The following is a 7,974-nucleotide window of genomic DNA, read 5'->3' on the forward strand; positions in this document are numbered from 1 at the left end:
ACTTTCATAAATAGCCCTCTCTCTACCCATTAGGTTGGTTCTGCTTCTGAGCCATTTGGACCCTCTGGCCACCCGAATCACAAGGAGTTAATCCTCCCATCCACCCTCAAGTTCAGAGGAAGGTGAGAAGAGCAGAAGGCAATAGCCCAGCCTTTACTCAGCAGTTTCAACCCCTTAGCTCAGCCAGGGGGCACCTGACCACATGTTCTTCTCAATACCATTTTCATGAACCATCACAAGACCTGCTACCTGCCCCAAAGCCTGCTGGTTAGTGTCCTGCCTTGTCTTGGGTGCCTGTCTCTGAGACAGCTAGTCCATATGTCTGCTCCATAAGAATATGTTCTAAAGAGGCCAGATTCTCTCCTTGGGGAGATCTGATTTCTTCCCCTCCCCCACCCCCTATTTCCTCAATACTTTATATGCATACATTTCTCTATACAAGCCATAGCAAGTGAGGGCCAATCTGGGATTCAGAGTATGGTCGCCATGAACATGGATCACTCAGATTTCCCCGATTGTGGGAACACAGTTGACTGACAGCCCCAGCTGCCACCTGTCTGGCTGCATCACATTCCTGCTGAGGTTTACGCTTCTCCCAGGCTATTCCACCCAATGATTGAAAACAGCACACTACAGTGCCAGCCTGTTCCCACAGGGCATGGGACTCCTCTAAGGGGTGACTTTAGCCTGAAGACTGCTCATCAGCCTGGCCAAAATGTTCTTATACCTGTGCTGTGGTCTGAGGCTCTTCCTGCCCTGTTCTCCTTCCCACTATCCTTTCACAGGTGTCAGGCATGGATTTAATCTGAAGGCTCGTCCTGCCTCTTCCTGTTTCCTCCCCCCATCATGCCTTTCCAGGCAATCCCTCAATAAATCTTCCACTTGTCTAATCCCATCCTAATGTCTGCTTCTTGGAGACCAAAACTAGCACAAAGGAAATGGCAGTTTGCCAAATTAAATAGGCTACTGATGTCTAAAGGCAGGTGTTTGCTGGAGTTTTCAGACCTATCAATGCAAGAATTCTTTCATTTATTTTATTTACTTAGTTTCTTTTTTATGAAAGCAGATGATGAGATTTAGAGTTTGGGGGCTGGCAACAGCAAGCTGATGGAGGGGATATCAGCAGTACTGTCTCTCTACCCAGCTTGGAGTTGGTTTGGAGCCTCATAGAAGAAGAGGTGATATGGGGCGCCTGGGTGGCTCAGTCGGTTGAGCGTCCAACTTCGGCCCAGGTCACGATCTCACGGTTCATGAGTTCGAGCCCTGCGTCGGGCTCTGGGCTGATGGCTCAGAGCCTGGAGCCTGCTTCTGACTCTGTGTCTCCCTCTCTCTCTGCCCCTCCCCCATTCATGCTCTGTCTCTCTCTGTCTCAAAAATAAATAAACATTAAAAAAAATTAAAAAAAAAAAAAAGAAGAAGGGGTGATAGCCAAAAGTTGAAGGAGTTGCATTAAGAAGAGACTGAGGGGGTACCTGGGTGGCTCAGTCAGTTGGGCGTCCAACTTTGGCTGAGGTCACGATCTCACGGTTTGTGGGTTCAAGCCCCGTGTCGGGCTCTGTGCTGATAGCTCAGAGCCTGGAGCCTGCTTCGCATTCTGTGTCTCCCTCTCTCTCTGCCCCTCCCCCACTCATGCTCTAACTCCCTCTCTCTCTCTCTCTCTCTCTCAAAAAGAAAGAAAGAAAGAAAGAAAGAAAGAAAGAAAGAAAGAAAGAAAGAAAGACTGAGAAGTGGAGCATAAGCCATCCTACTGTGAAGTCCACACAACCAAATGTGGTCGAATTTGTCAGGGCCGTGGGGGAAAGATAGTCACATACACAGTTGGTCACAGTCCACAGGGCACCAGCAGGAATGGCTATACCCAGTGGGGCAGTGTTTGCATGGAAAATTGTATCAGTTATCTATTGCTATATAACAAAGGACCTCCACACCCCTCAATTATTTATTATCTTGAAACAACATCCATTTATTATCACTCATGTATCTACAAGTCGGGTAGAACTTAGCTTCCCCAGGCTGGGCTCCACTGAGTCACCTGTGCTTCGTGTAGTTCTCCTTTTCCTTGTACTACCTGGCTAGCCAGGGCATATTCCTCCCACGGCAATGGTAGAGGATCAAGAATACAGGGGGCAAGTGTGAGTCTCCCTAAGGTCACTTCCACACATATACCATTGAACAATGCAAGTCAGATGGTCGAGGATTGAGGGAATATACTCCACCTATGATGAAGCCAATGCAAAGGTATGGATGCAAAAAAGAGTGGAGACTCTCCTACCAGGACTCTATCAATAAAGGTAGACAAGGGTCACATGAGGAAGAGGCAGACAAAGAGAAAGATGTGTTTCAGCACCTATAAGAAACGTTCCCACCCTGGAAATGGCATGAACCAACTGGAGAAACCTTTGAGTTTCTTTCATGTAACCTCATTAAAAGGTAAGAGTCCCCTCTTTCACATAACGTTATCTTTCATGTAACCCCATTAAAAGGTAAGAGTCCCCTCTGCCTTGGTTTCTCTGCAATGCTCAGAGTTCTCCCTTCCTCTGACTGTCAGCCTTCTATTTGTCCTCATGCAAATTATCTTCATGGTAGCAAGATGGATGCAGACTGATCAGAAGGTATTCCCTCATTCGTCCTAGAATGATCCAAAGTTGCCTGTGGAAAAGATAAACCAAACGTGGCCAAGTAAGGACATGTGTGGACTATCTCAGGGATGCATTACTCTCTTCCAGGTACCAAATCATTACAGCAAGAATGAGATTACACTGTCAGCCCTCCTCAACTCTTATATTTGTTACACAACAGGGTAGAGTTGATTCTACAAATGAAAGCATGACCACTCTTAGGAAGGGGAAGGGGGTAAAGAAAATGGGAAAGCAGGCAACCAGTGTCCACTAGAAGCAACCAATAAACATATTTCCTGTCCTCATGGGAACTTAGAGTCTAGCTGAGGTGAGAGCTATTAATGGCCACAAAAACATATCATTACAAACTGGGGTAAGTGCTACAAAGAAAAGAAATGAATAGAGTGCTATTGGGACAGATACCTGCAGACTCCCCTGGATGAAGAGAGAAGGCATAGATAGAAGGGTGAACAGGATAAACTAGGTGGAAGAGATTGTACGTGGGAGACAGGGAACTGACGTGGTTAGAGCATCCCAGGAGCGGGAACAGGCTCCTGGACCAAAGGGATCATGGCACCAAAGGCAGCTGGGAGAATGCCGGTGTGGCTAGAGCTCAGAGATGAAGGGGAAGACATGGCGGGGGCGGGGGGGGGGGGGTAGAGGGGGGCTGGGCCATGCAGGAAAACCCTTCATGAGGTATTTTATCTTTATCCTAAGAGAAGATGGAATCTCGAAAGGTCTTAAGTAGAGAAGGGGCATAACTTGACTTCTGTTTCTTTCACTCCCATGCGCTTTGGAGAATGGGTTGGAGTTGACAAGAGTGGAAACAAGAGGCCTGTGACAAGACAACAGAGGTAGTCCAGGCAAACAAAGCTGGGGGATTGCAGATGGAAAGAAATACATAGATCTGTTCAAGAAGCAAAATCAGCAGGACTTGGGGAAAGATTGGGGAGGAAGACCAAGTTAGTAATCTCTGAATCTTGACCCTGCTTTCCATTAAGGACATCCTGATTTTTCTATGACCCTTATTCAATCGTCTGAGGAAGGCACACAAGTTGTCTTGGCAGCAAAGAGTATAGAATGGACTCCAAGCCCAAATTCACCTGACACTGCCATGAACCCTCACTCGGTCAGCTCAGTGTGGTATTGACTACATGGGATTGTGGAATCCCAGGACGTGGGATTCCATCTTTGATCCTCATGAGCAAGAGAACTTCAGTGGCCTATTTTAATCTCTTAAACTTCACTTTCCAGCTCCATAAAATGTGGATTATAATACCCACAACTTGGGGTGGTTTTAATCTGGGTTGATTTAGGCAGATGATACTTTGCAAAGGGTAAAGGACTAAAAAATGCTAGTTCAGCTGGTACACTTACAAGGAAAATCATTCTGAGAGTACCTTTATCTAGTACAGTGGTTTCTGGCAATGGCTTGTTCTATATTTACTTAGCTCAAAAAAGGGAAATTGCTTCCTTGGGTCTTTGTTGTGATGTTACATACCTATGTATGTAGGGGACAAAACCTCCCTTTGTGACTTGTCGCTGAAACCATTTCAAGAAGAGCACAAAGTATCCTATTTTGGGGACAGTTTTCTCCACTCAGAAAACCTGCCGTCAATGACCTGTCACCTTGTCTATAGTCCTCTTTGATAAATTACACTGGTGTTGAAGCCACAGGGGAGCAAATGTTCCAATGCACAATGGGATCAAAAGAGGCCGAGCAAAGGGCAGGATTGGCCCCAAGCATAGGCCTAGTGTCAGAAGGGCAGTATTTCAATTAGAGATGACTACAAATAGTTAGGCAAAAAAGGAAAATTCATTGACATGAAACAGAAAAGATTGGGGCTATGGCAGACTGAGGTGCAGCTGGATTCTGGGACTCAAACAATGTCGCCAGCTTCTGTCCATCTTGTACTTCTGCTGTGTTGGCTGCAATGCAGACAGACTTTGCCCTCATGCCCTTCCGGGTTCACATCCAAGAAAAGAAAGACATTCTCTTCCAGGTAACTCCTGGGCAAGTCCTGGGCTTCACTCTGATTGGACCAACTTGAGTCAAATGCTCATCCTTCAACCAATCAGTTGGCCAGAAAGACAGAGCTCTGCAGCTTGGGTGGTCCTAGATTGCATGCCCATCAGTGGCAGAAGGGATATGGGCTGAGAATGGGGAAAAAGATGAAACCCAAAGAGAAATCAGGGACTACTGTGTGGGAGTGGTGCTGGGAATTCCTTATAGACAGGCATGAGAGCCTGCCTCCCTCTTTCTCCTGTGAAAACACTGGGCCTACCCAGAAAATCTGGTTTAATCTCTCCATCTCAAGATGCTGAACTTAATCACATCTGCAAAGTTTCTCTTATCAGGCAAGGAAACCTATTCACAGGTTGTAAGGATTAGGCCACTATTCTCTCTACCAAATTACCCTCTAGTTGTTAGTTGGGTTCAACCAATGGGAGGCACCTGCAGGTGATTGGAGGGTAGGAGGAGAGAGAGAGAGAGAGAGGTCCCCCTTCCCCAGTGCCCTCTCTGCCAGGCCAGGTCTGTTGTAGCTGCATTCCTCAGTGGCCACAGCTCCTCAGTCTGTCCCCACAGCCTTTCAGCTTTCACAGACTCCCCACACCCCATTCTCTCCTCTTGCCCTTTCAAACCCATGGGTGGTAATGGCTCCGGCTGTTGCTAGTCTTTGGATGCCTCGACATCCCTTGTTGATTCTCAACTGAAACCATACTTCTTCTAAGAATGGAGGATTATTAAAGAATCTTAAGCCATTTGAATTGGATTGTTTCCTGCTAGGACCTTGACTTAAGCCATCTTTAAAACACTGTTTCTCCATGATTTTTTTCCCCTCCACATCAATACCTTCCCCTCCTTCTCCTCTGCCTACAAACCAGCTCAGGTTTCCCCAAACTTAAAATGACTTTTCGGCTACCTAAAAATGCCATAGTATTTCTTCCTTCTTTACCCCACCAACCTTCTTAAACAACTGATCTGCACACACATGCATACTCTGTCTCTGAATCTGGTTTCTTTCCCTCCCTGAAAGCTCCTGAACATTTCCCTGTGAAGGTCACTCAGGACATCCTATTTCTCATTCCCAGTCTCTGGGAGACTTTCAAAGAGAATAGAAACTTCTCTACCTCTGGAGGGTGAGATACGAAACTTCACCCATATCTTCTGTCTGTTCCTTGTACATCTGGGCCCCTCCCTGATGGACTGATCCCACTCCTGCTTCTCATTTCATCACATCATCATCTGTGAGCCCAAGACTCTGGCAGCTCAGAGTCCTGTCTACACCTGCCCCTTGGTCCTCTGCACCTGGACAGGGCCCCTCACCACCTCCCAGATGGGGCTCCACCTTCAGCCACTGCTCCCTGTCCCATGCTACTGATTTCCATCTGGGACATTCCTGACATTTTATGGAGGTACTTCCACGAGATTGAAGCCCAGGACATTGTCTTCCCTCCTGGCTCCTCTTCTCTTGGTGTTGGTGTGCACCTGCCCTCGGGCGGACAAGCTGCCTGGACAATAGCTGATGGTCAAGTCACCTGAAGGAAGGTTTCCAAAATACAGATCTCTGGGCCTCGCCCATGCCCCACTAAATTAGAATCTCAGGCATCTGTATTTTACCAATTTACCCAGGTGATGGATAAATGGTGCTTGGGAAATCCTGGTTTAAACAACCTACCGAGATAGCTTCACTGCCCAGTACACTTTTACACTAAATTCTCTATTCTATTAATTAAAAAAAGTAAATTAACAAAGCAAAGCAAGACAGTTTCTTGTACATTGTATCCACTACAGGTACTTGAGATGGCATTGGCTTGACAAGAGAAACTTCACATACATTAAGTAGATATTCATGTACTTGTATTAACCCCTGTGTCCAACTCAAATGACCCATTTGGCAACAAGAGCAAGTTCACAAGGCGTGTTAGGGTAAATGAATAAGAAATGAAGAAATAGGAAGGCTTCAAAAAGATAATTATAAGTTCTTCATTTCTTATCAAAACAAAAAAAACCCTTAGTAATATAAACAGAATGGAAATCTTCAGGATAGGATCTCAAGACATGCAAAGATCCATATCCAAGTTAGTCAGCTGCCTTTCTAACTAGCCTTTCATTTCCCCCAACTTTGTTAGCCTATGTTTGTTTTTCCAAGATTTACCAGATACACTCTCCCTTCGTGAGCCATCCAGAAGCTTGAGAATGTTCTCCGGCTGCATACATATTCATCTTGAAGGTAATATTCCACTGACCACTTTTTTAAGAGCTCTGTCCAAACTTTTGTCTCTATAAATAACTCTGGTGGACTTTGGTGCTTGTTTTCAGCCGCTCAGAAAGAAATATTCCATGCTCCCTTCTAATTTCCATGGTTGTTGTTCCTCCAGAGTTCAGACAAAAGAAAAGGGAAAAATCTTAACATTAACACAGCTATATATATATATACATACATATACATATACACACACACACATATATACATATATACACGCACATACATATATACACATATATACATATATGTGTATATATGTATATATGCATGTATATATGTATGTGTATATATGTATACATATATATGTATGTGTGTGTATATATGTGTGTATGTATGTGTGTATATATATATATATATGTATATATATATATGTCTGTGTGTGTGTATATATAACCCCTAAGTTTTGGATGCTAACCAACTCCAAACTTCAGAAATCGGGAGCCAAGTTTGCCCTGGGCTGATTAATAATAAATCAGTTCTTCCTCCATGCCCTGGAAGACTATCGAGGGCATTGTCTTGATCCCCTATAACAAGTACACAGACTGAGTGACATATAAACAACAAGCAATTTATGTCCCACAGCTCTGGAGGCTGAAAAGTCCAAGATCAAGGTGCGGGCAGATTCTGTGGCTGCCGAGGATCCGCTTCCTGGTTCACAGATGACCTTTTTTTTGCATCCTCCCACTGCAGAAGGAGAACCACCTAGCTCTCTGGCCTCTTCTTCCAAAGGCATCCATCACGTTCATGAGGACTCCACCCTCATGACCTAATCACCTCCAAAGGCCCGACCTCCAAATACCACCACATTGGGATTAGGGTTTCAACATGTAAACTGAGGGGGGGACACAAACATTCAGTCCAGTGCAGACGGTGTCTGTCTCCCTGTGCTCTGACTGTCCTGGTCTGGAGTCCGCTGCCAGCCCTCTCTCTGCATCTAAACAGTGTCATGGGCCCAAGGCTCTTGGGTGCCTGCCCAGGCAAATGAGGCTGGGGACACAGATCTCGTGGAGCTGGAAGCCTGCCTCTCCCCCTCCAGTGCAGACCAGACCAGACCACAGAACAACTCTGGCATGGCGGGAGCGTCT

The 7,974-nt window shown here is 45.7% G+C and overlaps 1 long non-coding RNA gene across 1 annotated transcript in view; it reads right to left on the reverse strand.

Annotated features, from left to right (window-relative positions):
- Positions 1-7,091, reverse strand: part of LOC122494501 — an 11,924-nt gene extending 4,833 nt beyond the window's left edge. The window contains exon 1 of the long non-coding RNA XR_006300181.1: positions 6,779-7,091. This is a non-coding gene — a long non-coding RNA (uncharacterized LOC122494501). The remainder of the gene's footprint in view (positions 1-6,778) is intronic.
- Positions 7,092-7,974: the final 883 nt, after the last annotated feature.

This window comes from Prionailurus bengalensis, chromosome E2 (genome assembly GCF_016509475.1).
Source record: "Prionailurus bengalensis isolate Pbe53 chromosome E2, Fcat_Pben_1.1_paternal_pri, whole genome shotgun sequence".
Classification (NCBI taxonomy): Eukaryota; Metazoa; Chordata; class Mammalia; order Carnivora; family Felidae; genus Prionailurus; species Prionailurus bengalensis.